This window comes from Bos indicus, chromosome 7 (assembly GCF_029378745.1).
Source record: "Bos indicus isolate NIAB-ARS_2022 breed Sahiwal x Tharparkar chromosome 7, NIAB-ARS_B.indTharparkar_mat_pri_1.0, whole genome shotgun sequence".
NCBI classification, from domain to species: domain Eukaryota; kingdom Metazoa; phylum Chordata; class Mammalia; order Artiodactyla; family Bovidae; genus Bos; species Bos indicus.
In genome coordinates, this window is record NC_091766.1 from 69,353,009 (window position 1) to 69,365,934 (window position 12,926).

General features: G+C 40.1%; 1 pseudogene; it reads right to left on the minus strand.

Annotated features, from left to right (window-relative positions):
• Positions 1 to 9,823: 9,823 nt before the first annotated feature.
• Positions 9,824 to 12,693, minus strand: LOC109561111 (chromobox protein homolog 1 pseudogene; annotated as a pseudogene).
• Positions 12,694 to 12,926: the final 233 nt, after the last annotated feature.

Sequence of the window (12,926 nt, forward strand, 5' to 3'; positions counted from 1 at the left end):
TGGTTTGGTTTTTTTTTTGGCCTCAAGGCACATGAGATCTTAGCTCCCCAGCTAGGGATTGAACCAGCACCCCCTGCATTGGAAGGCAAAATCTTAACCACTGGACCACTAGGGAAATCCCTTGAGACTTTTTAATAGCAAAAAACACACTATTAGTTCATTCTAGCTATACTGAAGTCAGTATTTTCTGCTTTACTCCCTTATCTCTGGTTGGCATCCAAGTTCTGAAGGGCTCATGTGGTATTGTGGACTCATTTTCTGTGTGTGCATATGTAGGTGCACGTGTGGGTGCATGTGAGTGCCCGTTTGTCTGTGTATTGTTCCCTAATTTTGGGACTTTACAGGGAGGGGCTAAACGCAGGGCTCCTTCGCAGAGATGGGGAAACTGAGACGTATGAAACTTGATGCCTCCCATAAGTGATACACCGATAAGTGATAGGACTGGAAGTAAGACTCTTCGGAAGTGTTTATGTCTTTTGCATCCCTTCCAACTCATCTCCTTGCCCAGTGCCTACAGATTTTTTCCACCTCTCATCATGTCAATAAAAAAAGTAACTAAACAGTTGTCTCCCATGAAACATTGTTTTGCGTTAGGGTTTTTGCCTTTAGAAAGCAAATCCAACCTGTCCAAAAGAAAGTCTTGATCTTCCTCCCACAGACTTGCCCTATTCATATCTTTCTCAACCTTCCAATTGTTTAGGCCATGAACTTTTATCATCCTTGATTTTCTTCATTATCTCATATCCCACATCCAAAGCATCAGCAAATCTCATGAAAGATACCTAGAATCTAACCGCTTCTCAACACTTCTGCTACTGCCACCTTAATCTAAGCTTCTATCATCTTTGACCTGCATTACAGTAGAAACCTACCAACTGGTCTCTGTGCTTCCATTCTTGCTTATCCCAATAGTCTATTCTCAAACAGCAGCCAGAACCATTCTGTTAAAACATGTAAGTTAGGTCATGCCACTTTTCTGCTCAAAAAGCTCCATTGACATCTCATCTGACTCTGAGTAAAAGGTTTTTTTTTTTTTAATAAGAATCCTTATTTATAAAAGGCCTTAATTCACACCCCTGTTACATAACTGACTTTATTTCTTTTTACTCTTTTACTTGATCATTCTGTTCCATAAATTTCTTCTTTTCCTCAAAATGCCAGTCATACCTAGGGTGCTCCCCTCCCAGAAATCTGAGTGTTTCACCCCTTGCTTCGCTACAAGTCTTTGCTCAAGTGAGACTTACCTTGACCTTCCCACTTAAAATTGCAAACCCTTCCCTATTCCCCCCATGCTCCTCTATGTTCTGTTATTTTCCATAGCACTTATCAGCATATAAAATATGATATCACTTACTAATTTTTCTTATTGTCTGTCTCCCCTGAAAAGAATGCAAACCCAACAAAAGCAGGCAGTTTTGTCTGTTTTATTTACTGATGTATCTGTAGCACTTAGAAACCTGCTTATCACATAGCAGATGGTCAGTGATTATTGTTGAATGAATAAGTGCTGTGCTAAGTCCTGTCAGTTGTGTCCGACTCTTTACAACTCCATGGACTCTAGCCCGCCAGGCTCCTTTGTCCATGAGATTCTCCAGGCAAGAATACTAGAATGGGTTACCATTTCCTTCTCCGGGTATAGCACAAATAAATGAATTAGATGTATCTAGATTTCTCATTTAAGCAATAAAACTTGAAATATTATGTAAAAAGACAAAGTCATTAATAAAATACAGATCTTTATGTCCTGTTGCAACTTGAAAATATACTATAAGACATGGCATGTTCAGAGTACAAGGAGAAAGTGACATTAAAAATCATTTGTCCAGTATGGATATTCCTTAAAAAACTAGGAATAAAACCACCATATGACCCGGCAATCCCACTACTAGCCATATACCCTGAGGAGACCAAAATTGAAAAGACACACATACCCCAATGTTCACTATAGCACTATTTACAATAGCTAGAACATGGAAGCAACCTAGATGTCCATCAAGAGATGGATGGATAAAGAAGTTGTGGTACATATGTACATATGTACAATGGAATATTACTCAGCCATAAAAAGGAAAACATTTGAGTCAGTTCTAATGAGGTAGATAAATGTAGAGTCTATTATACAGAGTGAAGTAAATCAGAAAGAGAAAGCAAATATCACATACTAATGCATATATGTGTTGGAGAAGACTCTTGAGAGTCCCTTGGACTGCAAGGACATCCAACCAGTCCATTCTGAAGGAGATCAGCCCTGGGATTTCTTTGGAAGGAATGATGCTAAAGCTGACGTTCCAGTACTTTGGCCACCTCATGTGAAGAGCTGACTCATTGGAAAAGACTCTGACGCTGGGAGGGATTGGGGGCAGGAGGAGAAGGGGACGACAGAGGATGAGATGGCTGGATGGCATCACTGACTCAATGGACATGAGTCTGAGTGAACTCCGGGAGTTGGTGATGGACAGGGAGGCCTAGCGTGCTGCGATTTATGGGGTTGCAAAGAATCGGACACGACTGAGCAACTAAACTGAACTGAACTGAATGCATATATATGGAATCTAGAAAAATGGTACTGATGAACCTATTTGTAGGGCAGCAGTGGAGACACAGACCTAGAGAACAGACTTATGGACATGGTGGGAGGGGAGGGAGGAGAGGATGGGATGTATGGAGAGAGTAACATGGAAACTTACATTACCATATGTAAAATAAATAGCCAATGGGAATTTGCTATATGACTCAGGGAGTTAAACCAGGACTCTGTAACAACCTAGAGGGATAGGATGGGGAGAGAGGTGGGAGGGAGGTTCAAAAGGGAGAGGACATGTGTATACCTATGGCTGATTCATGTTGATGTTTGAAAGAAACCAACACAATTCTGTAAAGCAATGATCCTTCAATTAAAAAAATAAATAAATTAAAAATTAAAATTAATCATTTGTCAGTCATCACATTGTCTAACTGACTCCATCTGAAAACTTACAGGCAAGAGGCCCTATAAAACATTGAAAAAGAATTAAAACATTAACACTTTGAAAAAAAATAAAAACATTACTTCCTTTCTTAGCCTCCTTCACTAGGTTCATCCTTGTAGAAATGGCCCTCCATCATTAGGAGGTTTTTGTTTTCTCATACCCCAGTGAGCTAGAGCAGAGCTTCTCAGACTTTAATATGCATGCCTATCACCTGTGTGATATGATTCATTAGGTCTAGGTAAGGCCCGAGAATCTGCATTTCTAGCAAGCTCTCAGATGATGCCATTCCTGTTACTGTGGTCCACACAGTAGCATGGCAAGGATTCTGTTTAAAATCTCTGTCTTGGGCTTTTTATTCTGTTTTTTAGAAGCCAGGGTTGAATGGGGAGGGCTTCTACCATCAATCATATCTGTTGCATCAAACTTTGGGATAATTTTCTATTGTCTTTTTCTCTCATTTTGTATATGGCTTATGTTTTGGTTCTTTCTTTTCCCCTGTTGTTTCTCTGGCTGTCACGAGCAGAATGTGCCATTGAAAAAAGTTGGCACATGTAATTGATTGTGATAGTATAATCTTTCATTGTCATGCAGTTAGCAGTGTACACGTTTGGTTTTACTCTAGGACAGCAGCATGGAGCTATTTAAATTAGTTAAAAATATTAACAGTGAAAAATATAATTAATAGGGGGTTGATCTGTTGAATTAAACCCCATTGTGTGGCACGTGTTTTCCTGTGTGTGTTATGCCAGACACTGGTAACTGTAACTGTGACAAATGTGTCCAGTGTTGCTTTGCTGGCTCTCACCCCTGCTGATTTCTATCTGCTAGTAAGGTGGGTGTGAGAGGAAGAGCAGGAAGAATTATTATATTTCTCAAAGATCCATTATTCTATAGTGCAGGGATAGCATGCACTATAGCACGTGGAAGTCCACGCAGGGATAGCAGCTACATATAGTAGCTAGGGACCTTGAGTTGATCATCAAAACTCCCATTAGTGCAAGAGGTGGAACTTTTCTTAATAGAAATTACTGTAAATGGATATAGGAGTCATGGGGGTAATCGACTAACCAAGGCTTAAGCATGTTTGTGGAAAAGAAAAGCCACAAAACAGTATGCCTTCCCCCATTATCCCTTAAACAGAAGTGAGTGGCAATTGCTGGCAATACATCTCAAATGAGGAAAGAAGCTCTTTAGGATGTCAAGTTGCATGGAAATTGTAATGAGGATGCTGATGTTCATTGAATCTGGTAGATAATGTTTTTTATATAGTTGGGTTATTTTCTAAGAAATCATATTTTACTTACTTTGAACCTTCTGAAGTTTAACCATATTGGTGATATACCTTGGTAGGATGCTGTCTTCTGGAGCTTCTTGGAGAAAGCTCTGCTATTCTTTCTGCTGCTGAGTTTGAAATGTGACTTTGACTATCTGAAATTTTAAAATGTAAGCAATAGTGCCACCCAATGGTGTCTCAGCAGCCTTTTGATGGAGAAGAAAATGGAATTTATTTTTAGGAGATGTTTCATGAAGCTTTATGTTCCCAGGCCCCATGGATTGTATTTGTCTCTCAATGGAGAGCCAGGTTCTCTAATTCTTGTCTTCATTGGGAAAAGTGGCCTTGGTGGAATTCTCTAGTCTTGCCAATCCAGAGTCACATGCCTCCCGAGAATGGGGAAGACTTACAGATAGCTAGTGTGAAAAGATGGCACATGAGAAGATGTTCAGCATCACTAATTATTATTCAGTTTAGTTCAGTTCATGCAATGAAATATAATTTCATACCAGTCAGAATGGCTATCATCAGCAAATCTGCAAACAATAAATGCTGAAGAAGATGTGGAGAAAAGGGAACCCTCCTACACTATTGGTGGGAATGTAAGTTGGTGAAGCCATGATGGAAAACAGTGGGGAGTTTCCTTAGAAAACCAAGAATAGAATTACCATATGATCCAGTGATCCCACTCCTAGGCATATACTTGAACAAAACTATAGTTCAAAAAGATACGTACACTCCTGTGTTCACAGCAGTAGTATTTACAATATCCAAGGCATAGAGACAAACTAAATGTCCATTGACAGATAAATGGATACAGAAGATATGGTACATGCACATTGAAATACTACTAAACCATAAAACTGAAATAATGCCATTTACAGCAACATGGATGGAACAAGACATTATCATACTAAGTGAAGTAAGTTAGAAAGAGAAAGACAACTATCATATATCACTTACATGTGGAATCTAAAATATGGCATAAACGAATCTATTTAGAAAACAGAAACAGACTCACAGACATACAGAACAGAATTGCCAAGCGGGGGAGGGCTGGGGGAAGGCTGGACTGCGAGTGTGGGGTTAGCAGATGCGAACTATTGTATATAGGATGGATAAACAACAAGGTCCTACTGTATAGCCCAGGGAACTATATTCAGTATCCTGTGGTAAACCATAATGAAAAAGAATATTAAAAAACTGTCTCTATGTGTATAACTCAGTCACTTTGCTATACAGCAGAGATTGACACATTTTAAGTCAACTGTATTTCAATAAAAAATTATAAAAATCCCATCTCCAAATGTATAATGCTGTGTTAAGCAACAAGCTCCATACATTGGGCCTTGTACGACTCCAGTTCTTTAAATATTCATAAGTAGAAGCCAGATGTGGTAGACTGCTGTGGATGGCTGGTACTCACACTATTCCCTAATGTCTTTGGTGAACCCCCGTTAATAGGACACACTAACAAGAATGGACTTTTTCTGAAGATTTCATGAGGAAATAGGAAAGTTGATTTGCATCAGAGACCACACATTAGAGAACTAATAAGGTCCTCATTCTTCTGTCCTCTGCCAGTGATCTTGTCATTCTTCCTCTCTTACTCCAAACAGCCTCTGAAGACTCTTTTATTATCCAGCCTATTCAGCTTTTGTCCCCAATTTATAGATCCTTGTCAGCAAAGCCAAACCCTGGAATTAGCCCCAGAGTGATCATCAACTGCCTCTTGAAGGCCTTCTTCCTCATCAAAGCTTATAATTTAGTTATTCATCCAAGTAAACAATTTTGGTAGTGGGTGGGTTCTCCTGGTAAGTAGATTTTTCTCCATATTGTTACATAAAATATACCACATCTTCTTCCAAAAATGATTGTGAACCATTAAGAGGTTCAGATATACGTGAGAATATAAATGAGTAGCTAATTACATAGTCTAATACCAGACATCATTCAGTTTGTTACTGATTGTCCTGTTGTCCTTCAACAAAGTCCTTCAGTCTCTCCAAGTGGAAGTGTGTGCTCAGTTCACCTTTCTTCAATCGCTTGGCAACCCCTTTCCCATATTCCTGCTGAGGCTGCCAGCTGGCCTTGTTCTTTCTGGAAGCACTTTTACGTTCTCTCCCTTTCCAGGATTTCTTAGACTTCCCAGTTGCTGTTACGCTTGAAAGGTGTTAATGAATGACAATGATGTAATGTGTTATGGCTGCAGGGCTATTTGCATTTAAATTGGAACTCTTACATTTACACAAGTCTGTGTATTTTTAATTAATTAATTTAGTTTTGGCCCTGCCACTTGATTTGTGAGATCTTAGCTCCCCGACCAAGGATTGAACCTGGGCCCCCAGCAGTGCAAGAATGGAGCATAAGCACTGGACCACCAGGGAATTCCTGACATTCACACAAGTCTGAGCCCAGAAGGATGACTGATTGAGGAGAATTTCAAACTTGGGGAGGGCCAATGAGGCAATTGTTTGGCTGTATATAACCAACATTATACATGGAGGGTTAGATGCACTTTTTAAGATGGTTGAGTGAGCGAGAATGAAGTGTAAACTGAAAAAAAAAACTACACATGACATTAGAGAATCTATATTTGATGCTTGAATGAGCCATCACAGGGGTTACAAATGTGGTCACATCTCCTTGACTATCTTGTTTGCTGTTGTATCCCTAGTGTTTTTTAAAAACCATTTTATTGAGGTGTTATTGTTATACAAAAAGCTGTGCATATTTAATGTATACAACTTGATGAGTTTGGAGATAAATATACATCTGTGAAACCATTACTACAACCAATGCCATAAACATCTTCATCATTTCCAAGCATTTCCTCCCACCCTCTTAATTTACTTGTTTATTATTATCTTTTTATAAATCTATAGTTTTATTAAGACAGAAAACTGACAGTGTTGATATGAAATTTACATTTAAACAAAAGTTTTCACAGAAACCTGACACATGCCTAAAAATTACAGTGGAGTTCTAGATGCAGGTCTAGATGATGTCAAGAACTGATGGAGCTCATGATCCAAGACAGCGTTTTGGATTTTAGTTAATTCTTAGGATTAAAAAATTTGTTTTGTTTTAAAGTGAACCACTGCCCCAGTATGAAAATTAAATCTTCTCCTGAGAAGATTCAATTTTTGAAATGATTCAGCTCTTGAACTTGTGCTGTCAGTGACTAAACCCTGCCACCAATGATTTCAAAGTTCAAAAAACAGAGTCTCCAAGAGTTTTCTACTTGAGTTTTCTTTGAGCACTGGTCCTTGTCTTTCCCTATCTGCCTACCTCCTATACCACTCTCTGCCCTTCCCTAAATACTTCAGCCTGTGGCTTGGGTGGAGAAACTGATATTTACAACTTCATAATTGGAAAAGAAAGGGTCTTGTCAATTCCAAGAATTAGCTCCTCTAAGACAGAACTGGAAAAGGTCAGTTTTCATTCCAATCCCAAAGAAAGGCAATGCCAAAGAATGCTCAAACTACTATACAATTGCACTCATCTTACAAGCTAGTAAAGTGATGCTCAAAATTCTCCAAGCCAGGCTTGAGCAATACATGAACCTTGAACTTCCAGATGTTCAAGCTGGTTTTAGAAAAGGCAGAGGAACCAGAAATCAAATTGCCAACATCCTCTGGATCATAGAAAAAGCAAGAGAGTTCCAGAAAAACATCTATTTCTGCTTTATTGACTATGCCAAAGCCTTTGACTGTGTAGATCACAATAAACTGGAAAATTCTGAAAGAGATGGAAATACCAGACCACCTGACCTGCCTCTTGAGAAATTTGTATGCAGGTCAGGAAGCAACAGTTAGAACTGGACATGGAACAACAGACTGATTCCAAATAGAAAAAGGACTGTATATTGTCACCCTGCTTATTTAACTTATATGTAGAGTACATCATGAGAAATGCTGAGCTGAAAGAAGCACAAGCTGGAATCAAGATTGCTGGGAGAAATATCAAATATGCAGATGACACCGCCCTTATGGCAGAAAGTGAAGAACTAAAGAGCCTCTTGATGAAAGTGAAAGAGGAGAGTGAAAAAGTTGGCTTAAAGCTCAACATTCAGAAAACTAAGATCATGGCATCTGGTCCCGTCGCTTCACGGCAAATAGATGGGCAAACAGTGGAAACAGTGTCAGACTTTATTTTTGGGGGCTCCAAAATAACTGCAGATGGTGATTGCAGCCATGAAATTAAAAGACGCTTACTCCTTGGAAGGAAAGTTATGACCAACTTAGACAGCATATTAAAAAGCAGAGACATTACTTTGCCAACAAAGGTCCGTCTAGTCAAGGCTATGGTTTTTCCAGTGATCATGTATGGATGTAAGAGTTGGACTGTGAAGAAGGCTGAGCGCCGAAGAATTGATGCTTTTGAACTGTGGTGTTGGGGAAGACTCTTGAGAGTCCCTTGGTCTACAAGGAGATCCAACCAGTCCATCCTAAAGGAGATCAGTCCTGGGTGTTCATTGGAGGGACTGATGTTGAAGCTGAAACTCCAATACTTTGGCCATCTGATATGGAGAGCTGACTCATTGTAAAAGACCCTGATGCTGGGAAAGGTTGAGGGCAGGGGGAGAAGGGGATGACAGAGGATGAGATGGTTGGATGGCATCACGGACACAATGGACATGGGTTTGGGTGGACTCTGGGAGTTGGTGATGGACAGAGAGGCCTGGCATGCTGCGGTTCATGGGGTCGCAAAGAGTCAGACACTACTGAGCGATCATCATTATTTGTTTTTTCCTTTGTTTCACAGTTTCTTCAAATTTTAACAAAAATGATCTTAACTCCAGTCTCCCTTCTTTCCCACCCCATCCCACGACCTCCTTTATATATTAAATTTCCTTCTCAACCAGTTTCCATCCCCCAAATGCAACTTTGTTAACTTCCTAACTAGCTTAGTCTTTTGTTGGGACCAGCATTAATCTCAGGCAGGGAATACCTTGGCTTCTACATTTTAGGCATTCACAACTTTTAAACAGTCTCTCACAGTCCTCATTTAGGTGGCCAATGACATTTTTTGAAAGGATACAATATTCTGGACACAGAACCCAATCATCATTATTTGTTTTTTCCCTTTTACAGTTTCACAGTTTATTCAAATTTTAACAAAAATGGTCTTAACTCCAGTCTCCTTTCTCACCCCATCCCACTGACCCCACACAATACACCAGTAATAGCCAAAAACTACACACATTCTATGCTGTAAAAAATGCAGAGTTAACCCTCTTGGGAAGAAGGCTGTGGGTTGTGGAGATGCTCTTTGAAGATCTACAGTATCGCCTGCTCTCCTACATCCCACTCTACAAGTTTTGTCCATCATAGAAGACCCTTTGCTTTTCTTAGTGAAGTTCAGAATGAGTTGCATTGAAACACTGATTCTTCTTCCTCTTCACCAAGATGGATGTGCAAACTGTACGGCATGGAACGACCTTGAAGCACTTAGCCTTCTGCTTCTCTTCAAAGCACATCTTCTCAAGCCATCTTTATGGTGTCGAGACAAGTAGAACTCCTTCTTTCCCCACTTGAAACCTGCAGTCAGATGTGACAGCCACTGGTATTCAAGAGAGTTAATTCTTGTTTTTTTTGTCATCATCCTCTGAGGGATAAGAATGGCACCTCAGCATTCCTCATAGAAGGATATGATAACCTGTGGGCACTTGACATTGGCTTCCTTGGCAGGGACCAGGTCAGCCTCATCAGAGTTTTTCCATTTCATCAGGAACATGAGTTCTCCACTGGAATCTGTAGTTCCAATAATCCACTCAGGTTCCAAACCCCAGGCAAAGCCTTGTGACTTTTCTGATTCTTTTCTTCTTCTTTGGTTTGCTCTCCTCCCCCATATTGTCTGAATCAGAATCAGCTTTGCACTTGCCTCCATCTGGTTTGTCTGTCTCGGGTGCTGTTTTCTGTGACTGCAGAAACAGCAGTGAGGTCAGGGCAGTCAGGTTATCTCCCGGCTCCCATGTGTTGTCCTCATCTGAGACCCTCTTCCACTTTAGGAGATACTCCACTTGGCCCTTTACCACTTGCCGGTCTAGAACTTTTTCCACCACATATTCCTCTTCCTCTAGCACCTCCTCTACTTTCTTCTTGTTTTGTTTTTTCCTCACAGTGCCTGCCAGCTTTCTGGTATAAAGGGTGACGGCTGCTCAGAGCAGCACCCACAAACCTGAGAGGAATCAGTAGGCACTACTGGCCGGGGAGCGGTGACTGTGACGGAACACTTAGAAGAGCTGCCCTTTCTGCACAACACATTGTTGCTAACAGTAGGCACTATGGTGTACAGTCGATCTCTAGGACTTACTCATCTTGCCCAACTGAAACTTGGTACCCTTGACCAATACTTCCCTGATTCTCCCCCCTCCCCTAAGTTTTGAATGGTTCCTGGCATATAGTAAGTCCTCAATAATTATTTGTAAAATAAATGGATGGATGTATAGGTGGATGAATTTTTTTTTTTCTAATATTGCTGAAACTCTTCCTCATATGCAGGGGCCCTAAATATCTTTCTCTTGAGGTTTCTGTAACTTGAAAATGTCTACAAATTCAAGAATTTTTTCTTATTCTCAAAAGACAGATGGGGCAGCCAGACTTCTTTTGACACCAGGGGGTCATTCCTACATTGTTCCAACCCTTTCTTTCTTGCTGCCTGAATGTGTCACTGGAAAACACGTGTTCTGCATAGTCCTAGGAGACTGGTTCACCTGAGAGGACCACAGGGTTCTCTAGGGAGGACATCCCACTCCTTCAGGACTGAGGTGAGTGCGTGTGTGTGTGCATGTGCAGAACGGAACCTCTCCATAGGCTCATTAGCATAACCACAAATGCAAAAACAAAACAAAAAATTTGTTTAACCCTACTGAAGTGCAATACGACAATATCAGTTCTTAAATTATTCCAAGCCATCACCAACTCAATGGACATAAGTTTGAGTAAACTCTGGGAGTTGGTGATGGACAGGGAGGCCTGGCGTGCTGCAGTCCGTAGGGTCACAAAGAGTCAGATATGACTGAGCTACTGAACTGAACTGAAATGAACTGATTCCAAGCCTAGCCCATTCTTCAAATCAAAATCTAATTCTTCCTTTTATGCCTATAATCTGAGGTTGGTTTAAAACACAGTCAAGTCTTTGGGGATGAAATTTCTCCAGAAGGGTAGGGGCATTTAGGAGAAAAGTCTTTAAGAGCACCTTCAAATTTTTGCCTTGGGAAGGACCAGTGAAAATGCCCTAAAGAGCAAAAGTATATGGTGCTTCTCAGCCTATAAAAATAATGTTCCTTTGGGGAAAACAAAACAAAACAAAAAATCCCACCGCCACTTCTGTCCCAATGTTGCTAATATGCTTTGGGGAAATCATATTTCTTTTAAGAGGAGCTTCATTTACTCTGGATCTTCCTCAACCAAGGTTATTGTCTTGAGCTTTACTCTTAGGAAAGCATTAAGTTTCCTTTCATTTTCTAAATATAGTGAATTAATTTATTGAAGAGATTAATTTAACACTAGTGATAAAACTTGGATTGGTTGCTTGCTTTTTCCAAGAAGAATCCCCATAACATTTTAAAGAATAAGATATAAAGAGTTTTGCTCAGTGCTTGGCTCATAGAAAGCATTCAATAAGTATTAACTACAGCTATTTTTGTTGTTATTGCTGCTACTAGTATTGTTATTAGTGGTGGTAGTCATTGGCCTGGCATCCAGTCCTAGTGGTAGGTATTATGAGAAAGAAGTGGAGTTTAGTGACATACAACACATGTAAAGTGCTTAATATAGTCTTTGACACAAAGCAAGCATTTAGTGAATTTAAACAAATTTAGAAAATGTGAATGTATTGGGGTAGATTTGGCTGCAAAAATAGAGACCAAAATTTAATGGATTAAAGAAACATAAATTTATTTTTCATTCATGTTACAGCACCAAGTGAGTGTTCCAAGTGTTAAAGAGAAGTTTTCAGGCAATTTAGCTGTGAGCATGTATCAAAATTTTATTACGATTAGGCACAGAAGGGAAATGGACCCTAGAAAGGCCACTTCCCAAATTTACTATTGGTAGGGACATTTGATAGGAAGAAAGTTCAGTTAGATAATCATTGTTAGACTAGACACAGAAAGAAAAGACAGTCTGGTTAAAGGTCACTAGACCCTTGATTGACAGCTGGCAACTGACTGTGTGGGTAATTGGGCATGTGGGTAATTGGTTTCTGAGAGCAAACCTTAATCCCATTAAAGTTCACAGAAAATTGCTTAAGCATTTTATCAGGAATGCTAACTTCTCAGAAAGAAGTTATGAGCAAAATGGTTTTGCCTTTCAGACCAGGTTTGAAACAGTTTCTCTTATGGGTGGGACCATGAGCCACTCTCCCCGCTCTCGTCATTCAGGTACTCTGGTTGACGGTAACTCTGCCATTTTCAGTATATGGCTTTAATGCTATTCTGGTCATTGTCAACAGCCAGTGAGAAAGAGGAAAAGAACGGAGATTTCTTCCTAAGAAATCTTGCCTAAGGAAATGAGCCAGAGGTGGAAGCAGAATTTTTGCTCGCACGTCATTGAGAGCTTAGTTACGTGATCACCAAGCTCCCAATAGGGTTGAGAAGTGCAATCTGGATATCCAGATTCTGGCTGCAGGACTTTTACTAGGGGGACGAAATGGAGTTTGGGGACAGTAATGATTTC